This window comes from Macaca nemestrina, chromosome 3 (assembly GCF_043159975.1).
Source record: "Macaca nemestrina isolate mMacNem1 chromosome 3, mMacNem.hap1, whole genome shotgun sequence".
Lineage (NCBI taxonomy): Eukaryota > Metazoa > Chordata > Mammalia > Primates > Cercopithecidae > Macaca > Macaca nemestrina.
The window spans coordinates 40,701,939-40,726,913 of record NC_092127.1 but is presented as its reverse complement, the minus strand read 5'-3'; the positions used below and the strand labels follow the sequence as shown (position 1 = coordinate 40,726,913).

At 35.9% G+C, this 24,975-nt stretch overlaps 1 long non-coding RNA gene and 1 other non-coding gene across 2 annotated transcripts in view; one reads left to right on the top strand and one right to left on the bottom strand.

Moving 5' to 3' along the window:
* The window catches only part of LOC105463446 (uncharacterized), a 70,941-nt gene extending 47,299 nt beyond the window's left edge, over positions 1 to 23,642 (top strand). The window contains exon 4 of the long non-coding RNA XR_976330.3: positions 22,539 to 23,642. This is a non-coding gene — a long non-coding RNA (uncharacterized lncRNA). The remainder of the gene's footprint in view (positions 1 to 22,538) is intronic.
* On the bottom strand, positions 338 to 399 carry LOC112423457 (U7 small nuclear RNA). The gene has a single exon (XR_003013936.1). It is a non-coding gene; the product is annotated as a U7 small nuclear RNA (small nuclear RNA).
* Positions 23,643 to 24,975: the final 1,333 nt, after the last annotated feature.

The following is a 24,975-nucleotide window of genomic DNA, read 5'->3' as shown; positions in this document are numbered from 1 at the left end:
ATTACTTTAATTGCTTAAAAATAAAACTTATTGCAAATTTTCAGAAATTTGGATTTAAAGCCTGTAGACTTTTAGAAAATATTTTTTTCTCTTTTCTCCTTATATTACTTATTTTCTATTCACAATGGTGGTATTAGGCTAGTCAACATGAACCCAAATATGGTTAATGGTCTGGGATGAATGGTGGGGCCAATAACGAACAAACTCAGGTTAGTAACTATTTAGCTTAGTAGAAAAAAAAAGATGAAAAACCAGTGTTATCTAGGGATACCTTTTTCTTTTCCTGTTTTCTTTTTTTCTTTTTTTTTTTTTTTCGGAGAGTTGGTTGGGAAGTGGGTGTGGTTTCCCAATAAAAACCAGAAAATCTACTAGAAAAATTCTACAAGAGCTGTAACATTTAGGGACATCCATTATGAAAAGCATTCAGAAGGAATATTATTAGTTAACTACTGAGAAGGTGTCATTACCTATAACCTTCTAAATCGCTAACCTATCCCTAGATTAGAAACCAGTTACAATAATCTCACACAGTCTAGTCATGTTCTGGGGCAATACAGGCAAACACTCAATTCTTCCATGCTTACTCATATATAAACTAGAACCCCTGAATTTTATATAGTTAATGCCATCTGTTATAATTAAATTTTCTCTCACCTGACATTTAGGGCTGCCGTGTAACTACACACTACATGTTTCACCAGACTTATGGAGAAATTCCCATTGAAATCTGTAAACAAATCTCTTATGTCTTGTGTAGCAAGTTGAGTCTTGTGAAATATGACAGGCTTTTAAACCCTTCTCATAGCCCCCACTGGTTGCAGCTACAAACGTATTATTCTCATGGTTTAACACCTTCATAAAGTCATGCATTGGATTTGGGCAATTCTCCCATCACCTGAATATACTATATCAAAATCAATAATTACAGGCAACCCATTGATTGCAAAAGGCATAAATGTGCAATGAGACATATTGGAGCACCAGAACTCTTGACAGAGTAGATACATATTACAGGCAATTGCATTCTCCTTCGGATGGATTTTGTGTGTGGGTGTGATATACTCAGATATAACTACTGTTGAATTATAGTTGTGTACACTTTCCCAAATGATTCAAATGCCCTTAACAATAAGTCATGGAAAGCATCGGGTTATTTTTTTTGTTGGTTTTTGTTTGTTTGTTTGTTTTTTCAATAAGAAAAAAAGATCTATCAAACTTGGGATATCGAATTTGAAATTATCTTTCTCTTATTTCTCTCCATTGGATCCACAGACTCCAGGAATAAGATAGTAGAGAGTTTTTCTAATAAACACATATTTGATGGCTCCCTTCACCCTGCAGTTTGAGATAGCAACCTCCCTACCTTCTGCACTCTGAGTTATACCTTCTGTCTGAAAATCACAAAGAAAAATAGTCTCTAACTCTGTGTAGCCCATGATAAGGCAAACTTTAAGGGAAATTTATACCACAAAAGTGTCAGGATTGTTTTAGGGAAGGAGCAGAGTTCAGAATTAAATACACACAAAAAATGTTACATTACAGGATTGTTTCATACAAAATTTTTGCTATTTTTTTCACTAGAGAAGGTAACATAACTGAAGTATACTTCAATCAGTTTAATTTTGAAGAATTAAATTTTAAGAAGAAACTATTTGTAGAAGCCCAAATATGTGTACCAGATATTTAAAATCTTATGTGTGATTAAACTAAAATAATGGAATAATTGCTCTGCAGGCTTAATTTTAGCAGGCATGCTTGCCAGGCAGCTAGCTTCATGACAATAATGGGAGGCCCTCTTGGGTAGTGGTTAAGAGCACAGACTCTGGAATTAGATGACCTGAGTTTAAATCCAGACTCTACCACTAACTGGCTCTGTGACTGTGGGTGTATTATTTAATCTCTTTAAGCGTTAATTTTTCTCAGAAGTAAATGGGGATTATGATATGATCCTATTTACTTTACCAGATTGCTATAAGGATTGAAGGAGAGATAGTATGCATAGAACACTTAAACACTGTTTGGTTGCTAATAAATGATTTTTAAGACTAGTGCTTGTTAACTACAATGATTACCAATGGGATGTTTGTGAGAGGGAGATAAAAGCTTCACGTGTTATAAAAGCTGACTCCTAGTTCACATGGCCATATGGCCATTTTCTTTTTGTTCCTAAATATTACCTATGAGCGGCTCATTGTAAATATTCAGATGTTATCTTTGTGTTTGATAAACTGAACTATTTTCTTATTCAGTTATATCAGTAAAGTTGAGTGGTGAAATCCAGAATGAAATGAAGATTTGTTTTCCAACAAGAGAATACCAGCTGTTGTCATCCACAGAATATCAATTGCCAGTATATCCATGCATCTCACAAAAAATGTACAGAACACATCCTCTTCCAGGATCTCAAGATTACAAAGTAAATAAGACAAGAGAACTGCCCTCAAGGAGCTTTTCGTCTGTAGGCAAAATGAGACAAATAACAAATAACTCTGCTATGTGGCAGGAAGAGCTATGCTCCTGAAGAAACACAGGGATGAACTGTGTTGGGAGTTTAGATGAAGGTATCATTCCTTCTCTAATCCATTCAGGAAAAAAATTCGTGGGAGAGGTAGCATTGGAATGGGGTTTTGAGATGTTAGGAAGAAAATGCAGCAGTTACGGTAACTGCATTATCTAATATTATAGTTTTGATGTTTCTGATCTATGTCTGTGTAAGAAGTTATTTTCTGCATACTTTGTTTGTGAGATAGCTCAAAGTTCAAGGAAATTAGATTCCCCATGCTGCACGTTGTAGAGAGACACTAGGAGGACTTCCTATAATTAACTGCCTCACCACAAAATTAATTCAAAATTAATCTGATATACATGTAAAAATTAAAACTATAAAATTTCTAGAAGAAAAATTTGCAAGCTACGGGTAGACGAAGATTTATCAACACTTATAAACGATATTATATAAAACCTAAAAACTTTTGGTCATCAAAAGATATCATTAAGACAATCAAAATGCCACCACACACTGGGAGAAGAGAACATCTGTGCTGAATGTATGAAGGTCTCTTACAATACAATATATAACCCAATTAAAAAATGGGCAAGGCCGGGCTCTGTGGCTCATGCCTGCAATCCTAGCACTTTGTGAGGCCAAGGCGGCTGGATCACCTGAGGTCAAGAGTTCAAGACCAGCTTGGCCAAAATGGTGAAACCCCATCTCTACTAAAAATACAAAAAAATTAGCTGGGCCTGGTGGTGGGTACCTGTAATTCCAGCTACTTAGGGAGGCTGAGGCAGGAGAATTGCTTGAACCTGGTAGATGGAGGTTGCAGTGAGCCAAGATCGTGCCACTGCACTCCAGCCTGGGCAATAAGAGTGAAACTCTGTCTCAAAAAAACAAAACAAAAACAAAAACAAAAAAAGGCAAAAGACTCCAACAGATATTTAAAAAGATATACAAATGACCAATAAGCATATGAAAAGATGTTCCTTATCATTAGTTAGAAAAAAAATTCAATGAACTGCAACTAACTAAAAGTAAAAAGATTCACAATAAGTGGTATTGATGAGGATATGGTGCAAGAAATCTCACACATTGCTTTTGGGAATACAAAATGGTGCAGCCACATTGGAACACTAATGGCAGTTTATTATAAAGCTAAACACACAAATATCCTATGACACAGAAATTATACTCTTAGGTATTTACCCAAAGGAAATGAAAACACATGTCTACAAAAAAGGTTTGTACAAGAATGTACAATTATGACCAGGCAGAGTTGCTCACACCTGTAATCCCAGCACTTTAGGAGGCTGAGGTGAGCAGATTGCTTGAGCCCAGGGGTTTGAAACCAGACTGGGCAACATGGGGAAACCCTGTCTCTACAAAAATTATGAAAATTATCCAAGCATGGTGGCGTACGCCTGAAGTCCCAGCTACTTGGAGGGCTGAGGTAGGAGGATCATTTGGGCCTGGGAGTTCGAGGCCGCAGTGAGCCATGATTGTGCCACTGCACTCCAGCCTGGGCAACAGAGTGAGACCCTGTCTGAAAAAAAAAAAGGTACAATTAATAGACTTGATGTAATAAATATATTAAAATGTCTCACAACAGGGAATACATATTTTTTCAAGTACAAATGGAGCATTTATAAAAAATTGATTATATACTACTTAAAAATACCAGTCACAGCATAATTTCAAGAAAGGCTAGTATGCTGCCTTCTCTGATCACTAGAAAACAATAGTAAAAAGTATCTCCCACAACCCACATAAATTTACTAACTTAGTCATATACTTATTGGTTAAGGAAGGAAGTAAAATAGATATTAGGAAATAATTACAGTTAATGACAATAAAGCTACATATCAAAACATTTGTGACCCAGTTTAATCCATATTTGTAATTAATGTACAGCTTTAAGGACATTTATTTAAAAATAAGAATAAAAAATAAAGGAGTTAAACTTTCAATTTAAGATGCTGCAAAGAGAACCACATAATAAATGAAAGAAAGTTGAGGGAAGGAAATAGTAAAGATAAGAGCATATTTTAATAAACTGGAAAGCAAAGAATACCAAGTATGAGCAAACTCAGAAGCTGGTTGTTTAAAAAGATGAATAAAATCCACAAACTTCAATCAATACTGATCTAAAAAAAAGACACAAATCAACAAGATTAGGAATGGAAGTGGGGCAAGTGCAAATGCATTTGAGCCTTAAAACTTGTAAGAAAATATCATGAACAACCTTATTGCAATAAATTAGAATACTTAGAAAAAGAAATAATTTTCTAGAAAAAATGTTTGTTATTGTTTTTCTTTAGAAGCAGCATAGTATAATGATTAAAAGTGTAGCTTCTGTGTCATATTTCCTGGGCCTGAATCTCAGCTTACTCCTTACTCGTAGTGTGATCTGGAGCAAATTAATTAAATTCTCAACTTTTCCATTTGGAAAATGTGGGTAATCATAACATCTCATAGAGTTGATATAAAGATAAAAATAAGAATGGTTGTAACATGCATAGAACACCACCAGACAAATATTAAGTGCTTCATAAATATTTTCTATTATTTTGTTAATATTATTGTCAGTGACCAAATCTAACTGAAGAATAGAAAAAAATGAATAAACTAATAGCAACTAAGAATCAAATACTGCCTCCACGGGTTCATTTGCATTGTTTTATAAATGAGCTTTACCAGGCTTTCATATAACAATAATTCTCACTTTTAATAGACTACTCCAGAGAATTGAAAAAGAGACAAGGTAAATATAACCTTGATAAAGACAATAAAGTACACGATAAGATCAGTACAATAAAATAACTTATTAACCAATATCATTTAACAATATAGATGTAAAAATATATAAATTAAAAATTGGCAAATTAAAATGTATTAAAAACATATTGTGGCTGAGTATTCTGTGAAAGGAAGGAAGATATAACACTGGCAGAATATAGTAATGTAATGCATATTATATCAATTAATTCAAAAGAAATAAATAACATTTAACACTAATGCATGATAAAAATGCTTTACAAAGCAAGAATAAAGTGAAGCTTTATACAGTTTAATTTTAATTTCTGACAAAGTAGATTTTGATATGAAAATACATGTTTAGAAATTTGTAGCAAACATCATACTTAATGTTAAACTTCTAGAAGTATTCTCATTTAAGTAGCAAATAATAATGCCTACATTCAACATTTCTATTCAATATTGTCTTAATATCCCAGACATTATAATAGGGCAAAACAAAGAAGTAAGAATGTTAAGAATTAAAAAGGAAGAGATAGGTTGGGGGCGGGAGCATTGCTTCATACCTGTAATCCTAGCAGTTTGAGAGGCTGAGGCTGGTGGATCATTTGATCCCGGGAGGTCAAGACCAGCCTGGCAGCATGTTGAAGTGCTGTCTTTACAAAATGATACAAAAAATTAGCTGAATGTGGTGGTGGTGTGTGCCTGTGATCCAAGCTACTCAGGAGGCTGAGGTGGGAGGATTACTTGAGTCTGGGAGGTCAAGGCTCACTTGGGAAGTTGAAGCTACAGTGAGCCATGTTTTCACCACTGCACTCCAGCTTGGGTGACAGAGGGAGACTCTGCCTCAAAAAAAAAAAGGAAAAAATAAAATATTTTTTCTCAGGCAATATAATTATCATATATTTAGATAATATGCACACTATTACAACTAATATGAACACTAAATTGTTAGATATGAACCCAACATACTCAACTCAATCGCTTTCTTTTACAATAACCATTTAGACAATATAATAGAAAAAAACTCATTTTTAAGCTACAAAATATTAAAGGCATGTAATGCTGAATATCACAAAAATCTCTAAGAATTTATGTAGGAATTATAAAAATTCTTAAAAACATAAAATAAGCTAGTATGTAAAGGAACAATACATGGTGTCAATTTAAATGTAGACTCAATATTGCAGTAATATAAATTCTAGGCAAATAATCAATATATTTCAATGCTAGTTCAATAAAAATCTAAGTACAGTGTTTCATGGAACTAAACCAGCGGTTTCTAAAGTTAATATAGAATAGCAAGAGGTCAAAAACAGTAAGGAAAATCTAAGGAAGAACAAATTGGGAGGGGCAAGTCCTAGCAGATAACAAAACTTGGAAAACTTTGGAAATTAAGACAGTGTGTATTATGCAGAGGCAGACAGACAAAGAGAACAGAACAGAGATCCAGAAAAATAATCCTTATATTGATATATGACAGAGGTGACTTTATAAGCCAGTGGACTAAGCAATAAATGCTGATGGAGAAATTCATAATTCACAGAGGATATAGAAATAATGATAGAACCCTACATCAACACACATACAAAGAGAAAAGATTAATCCTAAGGTGGGGCGGGGAATCGGACCAAAATGTCCAAGGCAAAACTTGAAAACTTTTAGAGAAAGTAAGTATTAATGTCATCATGATCCTAAGATAATGGAACGGTTTTTTAAAAATAAGGAAGACATTGATAGATCGAAGTTAAAAAAATAAAAACACAAGAAGGAAAAAGTCTGCATATGAACAGATACTATAAACAAAATAGAAAGGCGTGCCAGAGCTGGAGATATTTTCAGTATACAAAATGAAACCAGGACTGAGAAACATTGAGAAATATTCTTTGGAACTAAATTATCAGAGTTCAATCCAGATTTAACCACTGGACAACTTTGGGCAAGGTATGTCACGTCTATGTGCTTCAGTTCCCTATACATAAACTGGAGCTAATAAATCTCCCCATCTTTTAGGGCTGTTATGAAGATCAAATGGGTTAATTAACATAAGGTGCCCAAAACAAGGTCAGGCATATTATAAGCACTTAATAATGTTAGATATTATGTTATAGAATTGGTGTTAAAATATATAGAGAAATACTAAAAATAAGTAAGAAAAAGACAAATAAATTGAAAAATGGGCAAATATGTGGTTTAGCATTTCAAAGAATAGGACACTTAAATTTCCAATAACTATTAGAAAAGATAGTCAAACTTATTAGTGATCAGATAAATGTAAATTAAAACTACAAGGAGATACTGTTTCATGCTCATGAGATTGTCAAAATTCAAAGTGTAGGGAGGGGTGTAGAGCAATAGAAAATCAACAAACTACTTGCTATGAATATAAATTACAGCCAGGGGCGGTGCTCACATCTGTAATCCCTGCTTTTTGAGAGGCCAAGGAGGGAGAATTACTTGAGTCCAGGAGTTTGAGACCAGCCTGGGCAGCAATAGTGAGACTCCATCTCTACAAAAAGTACAAAAATTAGCTGAATGTGGTGGCATGTGCCTGTAGTTTCAGCTACTTGGGAGGTTGAGGTGGAAGGATTGCTTGAGCCCGAGGTTGAGGCTACAGTGAACCAAGGTCAGGCCACTGCACTCCAGCCTAGGTGACAGAGCTAGACACTGTTTCTATAAAAGAAAAAGAAAAAAAAGAAAAGAAAAAGAAAAAAGAAAAAGAAGAAGGAGAAGAAGAAGGAGGAGGAGGAGGCGGAGGAGGGTAAATTACTACAACCAATTTGGAGAATAATGAATAATTTGACATTATCAAGGAACACTGATGATGCTCATGGTAGATAATCCAACAATTGTACTCCCAAAATATAAACCCTAGGGATTTAGTATGAATGCTGCAAAAGAAACATATAAGAATATTCTTAATAATATCATTTATGATGGTAAATAACTGGAAGAAACCCAAATGTCTTTCAGTAGAGGAATGGATAAATACTATAGTGGTAAATTTATATAAAGTAGCTGTACATTCAGTACAATGAATGAACAAGAACAAGGGCTATGTCCATCAACATGGATAAATATCAAAAACATAATGTTAATCACGATTTGTACACTAGGTCCCATTTCTTCTCACCCACTATAGCACCTCACTCTTAAGAATTTCTCTCTTATCTGCATGATCAAATTTATTATTTCAACTGGATTATTCCCATGAGCATACAACTTGCTATACCTTGTCCTGTCTTATACTCCCTTCCAGCTACTATTCCATTTCCTTTATAGTAGAACTCTTTGAAGAGTTGATTATACTTAATGTTTCCAATTCTCCTACCATTCTCTTGCTTAATCTTTTTAAATTCTTATATCAATAATATATGACTCCCAAAATATTATTTGCAAATTTCAATTCTTCTTCTTTTATTAATTAAATATTTTCAATAGATAATAGACTCATATTTTAGAAACTTTAAAATATAAAGATTCTATATGCAGTGAAAACTCTTCCATCCACCCCAATCTCTCTTCTACACAATTTCCACTCTCTTTTCTCAACTCTTATTTCTTTCTTGTGTATTAGTTCAGTTTATTTGTATAACACATGAAACTGCAAATAAATATTCTTATTTTCCTCTATTTTCTACATAAATGTAGAATATTTCTACATAAATGTAGAATATTATGCTGACTGCTATATAATTCTTTTTTTCAGTTAATGATGTGTTTTGGAGGCCATTTCATATCAGCACATAACAGCTTTTCAATTATCTTTTAGCAAGTGTCTAGTTAATTTATTTTACCACTTTTCTATTGATGAACATTTCAATTGTTTCCATACTTTTGCATTTACAATGCTGCAATAAATGACCTTGTGTATATACTATTTTGTATGTGTGTAAGGATATGTGAATCAATTTCCAGAAGCAGAATTCCTAGGTCAAAGAAAAAAGGCATTTAATTTTTTTTAGATATTGACAAATTTCTTTTTCAAGGGATCATGACAGTTTAAACTTCCAGCAATGTATGAGAGTACCTGCTTCCCCATCACCTCTCCGAGAAGTCCTATCATGAAATTTTTATTTTAAAAATTCTTATAGGTGGAAAATGGCAACTAGTTTTAACTTGCATTTTTCTAGCTGAAGTTGAATATTTCTTCATATGTTTAAAATTTTGTATTTATTTTTCTGCAAATTATTTGTTTTTCTCGTTTGCCGTTTTAAAAAAAAACTGGGTTATTGCTATTATCAATTTCTAGGGGCTCTTTAAATATTGGAGCTATAAAAGAAACTCCAATAGTCATTCTGTCTGTGACATAATTTTTACTTTTGCTATTGCTATTACTTTGTTCTTTTTTTTCCTGCCATGCAGACGTTTCTTTTTGTTTTGTAACTTGTTGATATTATATCTTGGTTAGAAGAACTGGCCCCACTCAAATTATAAAACAATTTCCCCAAGTTTTCTTCTGGTGCTTTTATTGAGCTGTTATTTAAAACATTTAAATCTCCGGACCTCTTAGAACTTATGCTTAGAATATGGTATAAGGCTTCGATCCAATTTTATTTTATTTTTCCAGATAGCTACCAGGTTATTCCATCTTTTTTGAGTATTCCATCTTTTAAAGGCCAACTTTAGGCTACTTCTAGATTTCCTTATTTCTATATATTGATTTATTTGTCTATTTATGTACCAGTAACACATTGTTTCAATTTAGGGGTTGAGGCTTCAAGCAGATTTTAATATCTAATCAGGCTAATTCCTCCATTATTGCCCCCCACCTTTTTTTGAGAGTTCCTTCACTATTCTTGTCTATTTTTCCACACAAAGATAGCATAGGTGTCTAGTGCCACAAAAAATCTCATTGGTACTTTCTATCAGCAACCCATTACATTTATAAATTAACTTACAGAGAATTAATATCTTTGTAACATTGAGTTTTTTGATCCAAGAGCTTGGTGTGTCATTCATTTCTTTTATTTTTTTCTGGCAAGTTCCTTTCATATAACCTTACATATTTCTTTTTATTCCTAGAGATCTTGTCTTGATTCTTTCTTATCTCCCTAAACTGTAAACATTGGGATATGCCAGGGATTCATTCTTAGCCTTTTCTTTTCTCTTTTCTATCCATACCTCCTTCTTTGCTTATCTCATCAAGTCTCATGGTTTTGCACACACATTAGGGCCGAATTCCAGCTTTATCAGTTTTGCATATTTTTTATTGGACCTTCCCCTGAACTCCAGAACTCCAGATATATACCACTGAACACTCCTGGCTGTTTAACAGACATATATATCTAACGCAACATGACTAAAATCAATCTGGAAGTTTTTCTCTCTGGGTCCGACTTTTCCCCCAGTCTTCCCCATCACAGTTATTAATAACTCTCTTTCCAGTTGTTCAAATCTCAAACTTTGGAGTAATCCTTGACTCCTCTATTTTCCAAACTTTACATCCAATCATCACCAACTTTTGCCAGGTCTTCTTTAAAAACGTATCCAGAATCTGACCACTTCTTACTAGCCACCAGCATTTCAACTTGAATTATGAAATGGCCTCCTAACTGGGTCTTCCTGCTTTCGCCATTGCCCTTCTATGGTCTGTTTTCTACATAGCAGCCAGACTAAAACAAATATAATGTAAGTGTTATTATATCACTTCTCTCTTCAAAATCACTCAAAGGTTGTCCACTTCACTCAAAGTAAGAGCCACGTCCTTTCAATGGCTACAAGTCCTTTTATGACATAGCTCCTTACTCCAAATACAACATATCATTGTCGTTGTCAACCATCCCAGTCCATTTTCTACCTCAGGGCCTTTGCACCTGATGGGCCCTCTGTCTGGAATTTTCTTCCCTTTGTTGTCTTCTTGGCTCACACTCTTGGCTTTCAAATTGTACTCCAGTGTCTCCTTATCAATAAAGTCTTTCCTGAAAACTCTACGTAATAACAAGCATTGGATAACACATCCCCTCTTTAAGTACTAGGATCTCCTTTATTTTGCCTGATTCTTCTCTGTAATATCTGTCACCATCTGACATATTAGGTTAAGTGTCACTTATTTGTTCATTTGCTGCCTCTTCCTTCTTGAATATGCTATGAAGGCAATTTACTGGTCATGTTTACTGCTGTATCTTCAGCACTTTGGTTGACCTGTAGTAGAAGGTCAATAGATGTTAGTTGAATAAATAAATAAATTGACAATTAGTGTGAATTACATAAGTATATATGAAATGTTATATCATTAATTTGGATATTTAAACCTGCAAAGTAGTAATCTACAATGCTTAAGTAACAGAATCACATAAGAAAAGTATAAAAACATCTATAGGATGTTAAGGAGAGGAAGAAGTCACCAGGAAAGGTACACGATGACCTTTGACTTTATATATATAGTATTCAACTTCTCAAAAGTAATAAAGAAGCAAATGTGACCTAGTGTTAAGATTTCATAAACCTGGGTAGTGAGTACATTATATAGTTCTCTAATTTTTTGATGCCTTCAAAGTATTTCATTTCCTTTTCCAAGAAGAGGAAAACATAGTAATCCATTCAGGTACTATTCAGAAAATATATAGAATCTAAAGATTTTAAAGAGTAAGACACATTGAATGATCACAAAATGTATTGCCTGAGGAATAGATTGCAGTGATTGGCAAGGATTAAAATCCACCTAAATTTATATAACCCTGAGGGTAAGAGATTTTTCCTGGGTCCTTATTTAACTGAATGCTTAGTAAAGATGAATAATGACTGAAGATGTTATTGATCTCGCCTAGAAAAAGCAGTTTGGTTATAGTTTTAGAGACAATTGTCCATGTTATTTAAAAAAACACATATACACGACAAATTTTTGATAATTTTTTTCTATGGGTCAGACTTATGCTAGTTACTAGGACTACAGAGCCCAATAAGATGAAAATGGGAAGAAAATCTGGCTTCAAAGAGTTCACAGTCTAGTGGTAAAGATGGACAAATAAAGAGTTATAAAACAATGTGCTATAATTGTGCCATGATAGTGATATGTGGGGTGCCTTGGGGGCAGAGAGCTGTGAGAATGAGCTTCCCACATGCCAATAGAGATCTGGGCTCACAGAGAAACCTTACCCAGAGCCATGCTGTCAGCAACTGTGTTCCAAAATCTACCATAATTATTAGTCCTCACTGCCAAATCCAGGGCCTCCCACTAGAATTTATTATACTCCAGGTTTTGCGAGTTTTTAAAAGTAATAGGGCATTTGTTAAACTCAACACATTCATAGGCAGTTTTTATACTTCAGTTTAAGTGCCACGTGCTAACTTATTCGGGTTCTTTTTTTTTTTCTGTGTTTCTAAAATATTCATGTTGAACCAAAAGCCAGGAGGTTAGCACCTTGTTTATCAGAACATGGGGCATTGAAAACCAAATGTATTATCTAAATAATCGACTGGTAAGAGATATGGAGGAAACCCTCTCTCAGGAGATAGTTCTAAAATGATTTTCTCCAACAAAAGTTATTTATAAAATTTGGTAGCCAATTTGTTAGATATTAGTGGCTCCCTTGTGATGCTCTAAGTTTACTTATGGGTAAAAGCAAGTGCAGCAACAGCTATAAAGGGGTCAATAGGCAAAGACACTAAATATATCCACCCAAAGGGTGACAATACACAGAAATAGTCTAAATATTAAAAGATCAACAGCAGGCTTTTGTTCATGGATTGCTATTGACAAATTTAATATTGTGCTTATATTTAACTAGCTATTATCCTCTTGAATTTTTATCCATCCTCAGAAAAGAGCACCATGGGGCAAAATCCTACTGATTGAGATAATCCATAGCTATGGCATTACCATTACTGCTCCAAGCCTTCAGGTCTCCTGCTGTCAGGTAAACAGATTTGACAAAAGTGAGGTGGCTTTTACATTGGAAACCATAACAGAAAAAACTTAAGGGTCATTTTTGGGAAGGAGTGCTACCTGTATTGCTTGGAAAGCTTAGTCAAAATGAGAAGTAACAAATTGCTATTCCCTGAACTTGGAAATTTATGAATGAATGTGTGAACCCAAAGTGTCTGAGACAGGTCTCAATTTTGCCATGGTTAAGGATGTGCAGGAGACACAGCCTCAGCAGGTCCTGATGACATGTGCCCAAGGTGGTGGGGCACAGCTTGGTGGTATACATTTTAGGGAGACATGAGACATCAATCAATTTGTAAGATGTACGTTGGTTGGGTCCAGAAAGGCAGGGCAATTCAAGCAGGGAGGGGTCTCTAGGTCATAGGTAGATAAGAGACAACCTTTTGCATTCTTTTGAGTCTCTGATTAGCTGAATGCACAATTTAATGTGAAAAGTGGGTAGAGGAATAGTCACTTATGCCCTAGTCTGGCTTAGTGAAACAAGAGGGCAGAGGAAGCCATCAGATGTGCATTTGTCTCACGTGAGCAAAGGAATGACTTTGAGTTCTGTCTGTCCCTTGTCTGCAAAGAATTTCCGTGTGGACAAATTGTGAGGGAGGTATGAAGCTTTTTAAAAATCTTTGTAGCTTTCTTATTTAGGAATAAAATGGGAGGCAGGTTTGGGGGTCCTGCGATTTATTTTCCTTTCACAAATGGTTTCTGCATTTAGAGATTTTTTATCTCAATTGTTGTAATGGTCAGCATTTCCCTTATTTTTAATCACAATGTTTTTCCTCCACTTAGGCCTAAAACCTGGAATTTGAGGGAAATAATGTTCCTCAATCCATGTTTTATTTAGGCAAATGACATGGTTAGGCTTTGTGTCCCCATCCAAACTCGTCTTGAATTGTGATCTCCACAATCCCCATAATCCCCACGTGTCAAGGGAGAGGCCAAGTGGAGGTAACTGAATCATGGGGATGGTTTCTCTCATGCTGTTCTCCTGATAGTGAGTGAGTTTTCCTGAGAGCTGATGGGCTCGTCCCCCTTCGCTCAGCAGTTCTCTCTCTCCTGCTGCCATGTGAGAAGGTCTGAGTTTGTTTCCCCTTCTGCCATGCTTGTAAGTTTCCTGAGGTCTCCCCAGCTGCATGAGTCAATAAAACCTCTTTCCTTTATAAAGTACCCAGTCTGGGGTAGTATCTTTATAGCAGTGTGAAAATGGACTAATACAGCAAATGATGCTATCATCTAAGAGGAAAGCTGACAAATCATAATGTTAACACTTGGAATCCAAGCCTATCCATGTTAGGCAGGAGGAGTTTTAGTAGTTGGTTGGTAAATTCCAGGGTAAATAAGGATCCATTTGCGAATATCCCTTATCTCTGCTAGTAAAAAGTAGAAAAGGTGTCATATTTCAAGTTTGTGTGCTAGAATAATTGCCTCATGTTTCTGGATTGGGTTTTAGCTAAAAGTTATGGAGAAAAATTTAGACCTTTGGCAGATAATATATATAGGAATAAAACCTCTACCCAATATCTAATCCGTTTCATCCTATACAGTTTATCTTACACACTATTGCCAGGATGGTCTTTTAGTATAACTCGCCTCATATTTCGGTCTCTGCTCTAAACCATTAAATAAGGCCTTACTACTTACAGAATAATGTCAAAATCCCTAAATATAGCATTGAAGGTCATTCATTGTCTGGCTTCATACTATCTCGCCATTCTTTCCTTCACTAACTTCTTAAACACCCTATTTTCTGTCTACTCTTGCTTCTTTGAATTTCCCTTAACAGTCTCTGCTTTTCTTACCTGAATAACTCTCTTTCTCTATCATAATATCTTTCTCTTCTTATGTACATACTTTAAAACCCAATTCAAACTTGTCTTCATAAACCTTTTCTGATCCTTCTGGTTAGATGTAATCCATCCAACTTTAAATTTTATATGTTTAGTCACATTATAGATTCTTCTATAATTGTTAGAAAATATACTTATATTGTTTTTCATCTCACAGATATTTCTTAAGCACCCACTATGTGCTAGGCAAAATGCTGGTGTTAGACTATGATAGTGAACAACTTCAGAGATCCTATATTTTAGTGGTACGGATAGACCAAAACATAGAAAAAGGGAGCGAGAGGAGAGAGAAGAAAAGAAGCAAATAAATAATGAAATTTTATTGTAAGAAATGCTGCAAAAAATCCCCCAACCAAACAAATTAGAACTATCACTGAGGCTGAGGAACTTTAGATACTTGGTCAAGGAAGGCCTCCCTGAGAAGATGAAATTGAAGGTAAGAGGTAGGGATCAGAAGGTACAGTTATGGAAGGAGCAGAGGAAGAGCGTTTCAAGCAGAGGCAAAGATATACAAAAGCCCAGGGGGAAGAAAGAGCACAAAAGCCCAGGAGGAGAAAAGAGCTTGGCACACCTGAGGAAATGAATGATGATTTTTGTCTAAAGCAAGGGGGAGGGAGATGTTTAGGGGCTTGGGGTCCACAGTAAGAAGTTTGGATTTTTTGTAAGTGCAATGGGAATCCATCTATAGGCTCTAGATGAAGAGGGACATTTCTGTTTTAAATATGGTAATATAAAAATAATGATCCCTGCCTTTCGAGGGGAAAACGGATTTTGAGATTGAGTAGAGTGGGGAAGATTCATTAGAAGGGTGTTGCAATAGTCCAGATATGGCATATTGTATTTATGGATAAACGACCAGATATTACCTTCCATCAAGTGGCTTTGATCATCCTTCCATGGGGAGGTGGAGTTGATATTCTCTCCACTTAAACTGAATAATGGCTTACGACTGCTCCAAACAGTAGAGTGGGGTAGACTTGATACTGTCACTTCATTGACTAGACAATAGAAAGGATACAACTTCCTCCTTGCTATCTCTCTTTGGGGGGCATTCATGCTAGGGGCAGTCAGCCACCATGCTGTAAGGAAGCGCAAATTATCTTGTGTGAAGAGGCCATTTGGAGGGACTCATGTGGAGAGACCCATATGAAAAGGAAGTGAGACCTCCAGCCCTCAGGCAGTGTCATTCTGCAGGCATGCAAGTGATTCTGCCTTCAGATAATCTCTGCCTTCAGTCTTCAGGTCTTCCAGCTAAAGCTTGGGCATCATGAACAAACACAAACTGTAGTACTCTGTCTGAATTCCTAATTCACAGAATCTGTGAGCACTTTTTTTAAAGGTTATTTCATGAAACTAACTTTTGGGGTGACTGTTTCTTAGAAATCAAAATGAAACGAGTGGTTATAGAGAAGGTGACAGAAGGCAGATCCATGATATATTTTGGAGTTAGAATCTAAAAGACTTGCAGAGAAAAGGGATGTAGAGAGTGAAGAAGAGGGCATAAAGGATGACTTTTAGATTTTTGGCTTCAGTAATATAGTAGATAGTAGCTCCATTTACTGGGATCAAGAAGACAAGAGGCTGCAGAGGACAGATTTGTAAGGAGCAAAGCTGATCTTTCTTGCTAGATTTTAAGCTTTTTGAGAGTAAGGAAGAGTTTATGTCCTTCATAGCACAAAGCACAGAGCCTTTTGAGTAGTAAGTACAATAAATATCTCCTAAATTGAACTGTGAAGAAACAACTGCCACGACTGCCCCAGTGAGATCATTGCTTCTGAAAGCATTTATCTACAATATATATGGATAGAAATGAAGATGCATTTTTAATATTTGCATAAAGGGAATTGACATATTACATCAATTAATCACACTTGGCAAGGGAAGGATACATAAATTAACTTGCTGTCTTTTAGACATTGGCTTGCATACTGCAAAGTGATACAAGGAACTGGAAAATGTATAGTTAATTTGGCTCTTGGAGACATGTATGTATTAAAACTAGTCATATCAGTCACAAAATGAAGAATTATCATTCCACATTGTTGTGTAAACAAAACCTCCATTTTTTTTTCTTTGCTTATGGATAATTCTAGCTTGTGTTGCATTGACCTTGGCCTTTTGTTTGCAGCATGGTTGCTTAGATGTATATTGGCTATAGCTTCTTTATAAAGTGCCAAATTGAATATATTTGCTCCAGAGTTTTTGGGAAATTTCCTGATAGATCCAGGACTTCAAATATTCACAGTGTCAGAGTTACCATAGCTGCAGTGGCAGAAGGGCCTCTCTGCAGGGAACTCTCCAGAATAACACCTAAGTGGCTGCTAAGTCCTTCCCAGTTCTTTTAGTTACTGCAGCCTCCAAGGGGCAAAGCCATTTTATCTTGGTGTTTGACACTGTGCTTTATGCAAACTTGCCCACTTTGTAAACGCCTTCACAGAGTCTGGTTTGCCTTTTCTTTCTGGCACTTCAGTTAAGAATTTATTTCTCTTAAAATATTTGCCAATTTCATTTATATTCATAGGGCAAATATGAACTCTTGAGACATCTCCTCTGGCCACATTATTGGCCTCTGTTTCTGATGGGGTGAGGAATGCTGTGCTTTGGATGCAATAGCGCATGCCTGAGTGAGGAGAGGCAAATGCTTTGCAAATATACCTCTGGGCTTTGCCACTGAGTACAGAGACACTCTAAACTATCCCAGAGAAAAGGTTCAGCTCTTCAATGATAAAGATGCTTATGACAAAGATGTCCCTCTTTTAGTGTTTGTTGTTGTTGGCAAGGGAAGTTAATGCAATCAACTCATTTGGTTTGGCTTTTAAAAAGTGATGGTCCTGGGTAAGACATTAATGTTTATCCCTTATTAAATGCTGATTCTAATTAAACAAACTCTCTGCCTTGAACAAGAACATTGATTTTCTGTCTAAGATTTTCGTCAATAAAATCGTGGTGATTAGTGAGGTTGAAGTTAGTTATTAAGTCTTAATATATAGTTGTAGCTTAACTGCCATTATTTTTCAAATAATGTTCAATGACCCATCAGGTTTCTTGAGGTCTTTGGAGATTTTACCATTCCTCTATCAGGTTCTCAGGATTATGAGGTACTCCAGCGAGCAAGAGCTGGTGGCCAAGTAGGTTTTTATTTTCAACAATGGGAGGAGTTTTCATAAAGGATTGAGCAATCCTTCACCTCTTGGCCTTTGGGGCATTCCTTGGCCAGTGAATGTAGCACTCACAGTGTTTTTTCCTTCTTTTCTTACTTTCTTCATGGTGGAAACCTGGTAAAAACTTGAGTGGAGAAGGGAGAGATGAAACCTGTAGCAGCCACATGAGGTACTTGGCTGTCTTGGTGTTACTTCCAACCCCTTTTACTCATCAATGCCACCTTTCAGCTTCTGTAGCCTAGCAACTGGGGGATTCATATAATAAGGACATTGATTTCTTTTTTTTCTTTTGAAATAGGATCTTGCTCTGTCACTCAGGCTGGAGTGCAGTGGTGCGATCCTGGCTCACTGCAGCCTTGACCTCCCAGGGCTCAAGCGATTTTCCTACCTCAGCACTCCAAGTAGCTGGGACTACAAGCACATGCCACCGTGTCCTGCTAATTTTTTTAAAAGAAATTTGCAGAGATAAGGTCTTCTTCTGTTTCCTAGGCCGAAGACATTGATTTTAAACATCTATTTTAAATTTCAAAAACAAAATTTTTTCATTGTAGACATTTGAAATGATACCAAAGTATACATAGATTTAATGTATATATAGATTTTCCCCATCACAACACCTCTACTCTTTCTGCTCCTACTTGGGCTAGTCACTTTTATCAGTTTGATATGTATCTTTCCAGTGATCCAGTGGAGCCTTTTAAAATACATACATCCATCTTTATGCACATGTGCACATGTATCATATAGACTCATATATGGCTGCATTGTTATTATCTTGGGGGGTCAAAATTGGATTGTGCAGTACAGAGTATGTCTAGCTAGCTTTTTACCCAGTAATGTATATCATGGACATGCTGTGTGTCAGTAATGTTCCATACTAGGCTATATCAAAAGATAGTTAAAGAAAACTAGGTTTTTTGTTAAACAAACTAATCAGTATCTAAAATTGTTATTCCCTTGCACTAACTCCATTGGAATGTGAATCATTTGCATTCTCAATGTGCAACCTTTCTAAAATATACATTTTTTTTCATTTTTTTTTTTTTTAGAATAGTTTCACTCTTTCTCATCTGTTTTTAGAGCCAGCTTAGAAAATCCATCTCTTTGCTTTGGGATCTCAGAGCAAATGGGGCATATGTTTTTGGTATTATGTATATAGTAGTTAAAAAAAGACAGCCCATTGTGGAAAGTGGAATTCTGTTGTAGCCCTCAAGATTCCCGCCCTTAGTACACACAACTGCATAATCCTCTCACCTGGAGTGTGAGTGATTTGTGATTATGATAGAATTTCAATCTAGGGATTAGATTATGTTATATGGGAAAGATGTAACTGGTCCCTAACCAGTTAATTTTAGATTAATCAAAAGGGAAATTATCTCGGGTAAGCCTGAAACAATCAAATAGGTCATTTAAATCTCAGTCTAGAGGTCAGAGAGAGAAGATGTCACACAGATTCAAAACTGTTTGTGTTCTCCTATTGGCCTTGACTGAGCAAACTGCCCCGTTGTAGAGAGGACAATACAGCAGGGGATGTCAAGCAGCCTGCAAGCTGAGAGCAAATTCTAGATGACAGCCAGCAAAAATGGTGGGACCTCAGTCATATGCCCTGAAGGAACTGAATTGAGCCAACAGCCAGTGAGCTTGGAAGAAGACCTAGAGCTGAGATTGTTTGTAGTCCTGGCCAACATCTCGATTTCAGCTTGGTGAGATGCAGAGAAGATTCAGCTAACTCATTCAAGCTTTGACCTACAAGAACTGTGAGATAATAAATTCGTATTATTTTAAGTTCCAAGTGTAGTGGGTTGAATTGTGGCTGCCAAAAATATGTCTACTTGACCCTCAGAATCTGATCTTATTCAGAAATTGGGTCTTTGCCTGTAATTAAGGTAAGGATCTCAAGATGAGATGATCCTGAATGAGTGTGGGCAGAGAAGTTGGTAACACAGAGGAACAGAAAGAAGAAGCCTTTGTGAAGGAGGAGGCAGGGAATGGAGCTATGCAGCCCTAAGCCAAGGAGCAGCAAGGGCTGCTGGCAGTCACCAGAAACTGGAGACAATCATGGAATGGTTTCTCCTGCAGAATCTCCAAAGGGAAGCAACTCTACTGACACCTTGGTTTGGAATTTCTGTCTTCTGGAAGTATGAGAAAATGAATTTCTATTGTTTTAAGCTTTTGTGGTAATTTAAGTTTGTGGTAGTTTGTTATACATAAATAGAAAAGTAATACACAATATTAAAATGCTAGATTTTGTTCCCTCTTTATCAAGACCACATATGCATCTCACATGGCAATAACCGGCTAGGGACGCAACCCTTGCTGTTTCCCTGGGTATGAGTGCTCTGGTCTTTTCCATGGGCCACAAGACTCTTGCAATGTTGCAAGCACTTATACCTGGCCTGCTTCTTTATCTGCCTGGCCCTTATAGGCATTTGCAGTTTGACCTTTGCTTTGCAGCTTCACATTTTTTAAACCTCAAAAAATATAATGCATTTATTAGCACTTGATTTCTTCTCAGGATTGAAAACACTCCCCAGCAGCATTGAAGATACTCAGAAGAGAACTCTGTAGATGATAAAGAGAATTCCAAGGTAGTTCCCACCGTGTTGTGCAGAGCAACCTTTTCAGAGCAGCCACGGCCAAGCCCACCCTGCACTGTCCATGAGATAAGGTGGCTCTTTGCACTATAGACTTACTTATTTTTCAGTACAGAATGCTAACAGTTTTCTAAAACTTCAATTACTGTTTCCTGCCCTTAAGCTATCATACCAGAACAGAATATACAGTAATCCTAATTTTAGTGGAGACTGAACTTGCCAAAGACAAACTGATCTTTCAAAGATACCTTCTGGGTGAATCCACTTTGAGTTAGGTTCACAGTTCCTATTCTGCAGTCTGCTGAGTCTAGTTTCTCCCTTTCACACCTGGGTCGATGACAAGATGCAAAATACCCCCTCTGTTTCTGCAGAATGGGTTTCCCCTTTTGAAAATGATTCCTGGCTGCAGCATATGCTGAGCCTCAGGGTCTCCATTTCTTCCTGCCTCCAACAGTAGAGTGCAACTTACACCTGTCACTCACTCAAAAGGGCAAAAACTCACCCATGGTTTCAATACTTATTTTTCTGCCAATAGAGAGCATCATTTACTAAAACAGTTAAAGAGAAACATCAAACACATTTTCAATGCTGAAAAGTGTTTTCAAGTCCTCTTAAGGGTGAACTAACTAGTATAGTGGAAAACCAACATTTTTGAGGAGTACAAAGTTCTGAGGGAAAATGATGATATTTAGTAATTATGATAGGGAAGAGAATTCTTTTTAGTTCGAATTTTAAACTGAGTGGAGAATAAAAGCTGAGCCACTGTCACTTAGGGACGTATGACCATCCAAAAGTTGTGTTTTGATGGTAGCTGTGATTGAATTTCAATAAGAATTCCAACTTCGAGTTCACTGCTTCGAATACTCTTACTGTTTGCTACTAATCCAGCATTGGAGGGTGGGCAAGCCTATGTCTGGCAAACAAGACATTGCGGTTTTTCCCAAGTCCCCTGCAGCTTGTTGTAAGTAGGTTTCTCTCATGATCAACAGTAACTGTTCAATAACTATTGAGTGTTCTCTGGGTGCCTAGATTTGTGTGAAGGCATTTCATTTGTAAGATTGATTTTGTCACTTATTTCATTTTTCTTAAGGAAAAGGAATCTCTGCTATTATTCTTCACAAAATACAAATAATTATACTTAACTTACTGTCTTCTCAATTTGAGCTGGAAAAGGAATAGAAATATATATTACACCATCTCCCAAATAATCCATCCTAAAATATGTCACCTTAAACTCACTATATTTCCGAGCTGCTTGGCTCTTCTGTTAGGGCCATTGAATAAACTGGTCTTCTTTGTCCTTGTGTCTGTCTTTTAAAAGTTTCAGATTTCATATCCACTTTGAACTTGCAGCTTTCTTAACGGGATTACAGACAAAGGGTCAGGCCTAAGAGCAGCAGAGTGCAGACAGGTGAGGATGTTGGAGACAGAGCTTTAAATGGAAATGAAAGTAATAAATTTGTCAAATAAATTTGACACATGTACTGGACAAAGACATCCAGTTTTAAAGCTTTTCAGAGGACTTCTGTGTAATGCCCATGGTATGTCAGTTTGTTGACAAAGAAAACAGGAAGTAAAATATTTGTGAGGTTTGTTAGGAGAGCGGCTAAGGCTTCTCACCTCAAGACAACAGCAAAATTCAATCGTGTTGTGATGCAGAAGAGTTGGGTATTATTTTCTTTCCCTTTTTCACTTATTTTAGAAATTTCATTCATTCTGTCAATTGAGAAAGGGAGGTATAAAATATTCAATTTGGAAAATCTTAGAAGTATGTTCTAAAATTTTTACTTTAAAATTTTACAGGTTTGGCTATGGACTAAAGACAAGTTTAAACAGTCTCCTGTTCTAACCCTTTCTGTATTCGAATTTGCTGCATTATCTTGACTATTTGGAATTTTATTTATTCATCATTCAAAAGTAAAAGCAAACAATGCAGTGAACAAGGAATCATTTTCTTTTGTGGGTGTTTCATTTTTGGCTTCTTAGAACAGTACTGGGGCCAATACTAATTAGTTGTCATTGTTTGTTTTCGTTCTCCACCAAGGTGGGTGGATGGAAGACCAGCTTTCATGTTTCTGTTTTTATTTATTATTTTACTTTTCCTTAGGTTGAAAAACCCTGTCTTTTCTGTTTTACTCATTGTGACAAAACTGTGCTTAATTAAACATAAGATTTTACAGATGCTTCAACAATTTCTTTTTGTACAAAAGCACCTATCTTCCTGAAAGAAGGGAAGCTTTTTCTTCCAACTTTCTTTCTTCATTTAAAGAAAATAAAAACAACTGGTGATGTTTCTTCCATCCACATGTGTAAGTAGCAGGAGGCATGAATATATGCTACAGTACAAATTTAAATTTGATTTATTTAGAAGTCTCATGAACACAAAGAAAAATTAATCCAATAGGATATTATACAAAATAATATTCCATTATACATATATAATAGCTATTTATGTTAATGGAAAAATACTTATATTGAAGATAGTGGAGAAATACTTAAATTCTTTTGACAGTAGTGTCAAGTCATCTGATGACATTAAACATTGGTGTAAGAAAATGTTGAAAATAATTTTATTTAATGAAGATCTATGTTTTACACCTTGCTGGCAGCATTTTCTTTTAATATTGAAATTTTAAAAGAAGAGTTTTACATGCCACTCCAATGAGTAAAAATACCCTTAACTTATCCCCAGAGCTTTCACGTCCATGGTCCTTCATGATTCTCTCTGCCTCCCTCTCCAGTCAAATCTCCCTCTACCACACCACATGTGTCCTGTACTCCAGATATCATGCAGATTGCCATCCATTTATTACTCCCTCCCCCTCCTCTCCTCCACTTCTTTCTCTTCTTCTTGTGTTATTGGATTCAAATTTTCTATACTTGTCATATCCTTTACTGCTTGAAGATGCTTTTTGTTAAATGTAGCCTTACAATTTTATGATTTGCAAATAGCAAAAAGCAAATGACTTTTTAATTCGTTTATTTTACATATACATTGTGGTTAACTACAACTGGAAAATTTGGGTATTGAGTTCTGATGGGAGGGACTGACAGGCTACTCTAGAGTTTGTGAGCAGCTCATAATGAGGACACTGTTAAGCTAGATTGGAAAAATTCCTATGTGGAGATATGGGCCCAATATTCTACCAGTGAAACCCATTCCAACGTGTACAGTAAACCACTCTTGCAGTAGAATTAGGTTCATGTAGGTTTATTTGTAAGTAAATACCTGACAATGACCATTTCAACTGATGACACAGATAAAATGCCCAGACACAATGTCACAACATCATCTCAAAAAGAAAAAATGAGAAAAGCCACGTGTCTCCTTTATAGTCTATGCAAATGGTACTCAAAACCAACCAACCAACGAACCAGAAATGTATCCATGTATCATGTGGGCTCCCTACCTTGGCCTGGCAAGATGATTATTGAAGACTGGTGAAGGCTGTGCACATGAGAAGCAGGACATTATCTCCTTGCTTTTATCGGGGGGAGGGCACAGAAAATGCCTTCCAGCTTTCAAATTGCATTATAATGTTTCAGGCCACTCTACTTTCAATGTACAGTCCCTTCTGTCCAGAGTGTCCCTTTCCATTTCTTCTTCTCAAATTCTACTTATCTTTCAAGTGGCAAATCTAGCATCATCTCCCGCAGGAAACGTTCTCTGGACTCTCCACAATCATTAGTATGACTTCTCTCATCTCAGGCAGCAAACTGCATGAACATTTGTCATAGGAATTACTGGCTGCTACAATTTTGATTTACTGTGTCTCTTTTGGACCATGAGCTATTCTGGGGAGAAGACCTTTCTTTTTTCCAGCTTTGTATCTATTATACCTAGCAGAGAGCCTTTCATAGAGGGGTATTAATATGAATTGGTTGAATGAATGAAACTGCTAATGCTTTGGACTTATTTAATTATAAACACTAGTTGGCCAAAGAAGCTAATCAATATAATGAGATGAAGTTCATGGCATTTTATCTTAAAATAACTCTAATCTCAGAAGTCCATTTAAATTACACATTTCAAATTAAAATAGTGGAATTAATTTCTCCCCTTTTCATTTACAAATTCTATACTGAATAACCATATCATTGAGTAGAATTAAGAGAAATACTAGTTCCCATGTTTTTGACTTAATGAACTTATTTTTTTGTAGTCATTTCTGATATTATAACCTCATATTCTGGCCAATTATTTATTTTTATTATTATTATTATTTTTGAGATGAAGTCT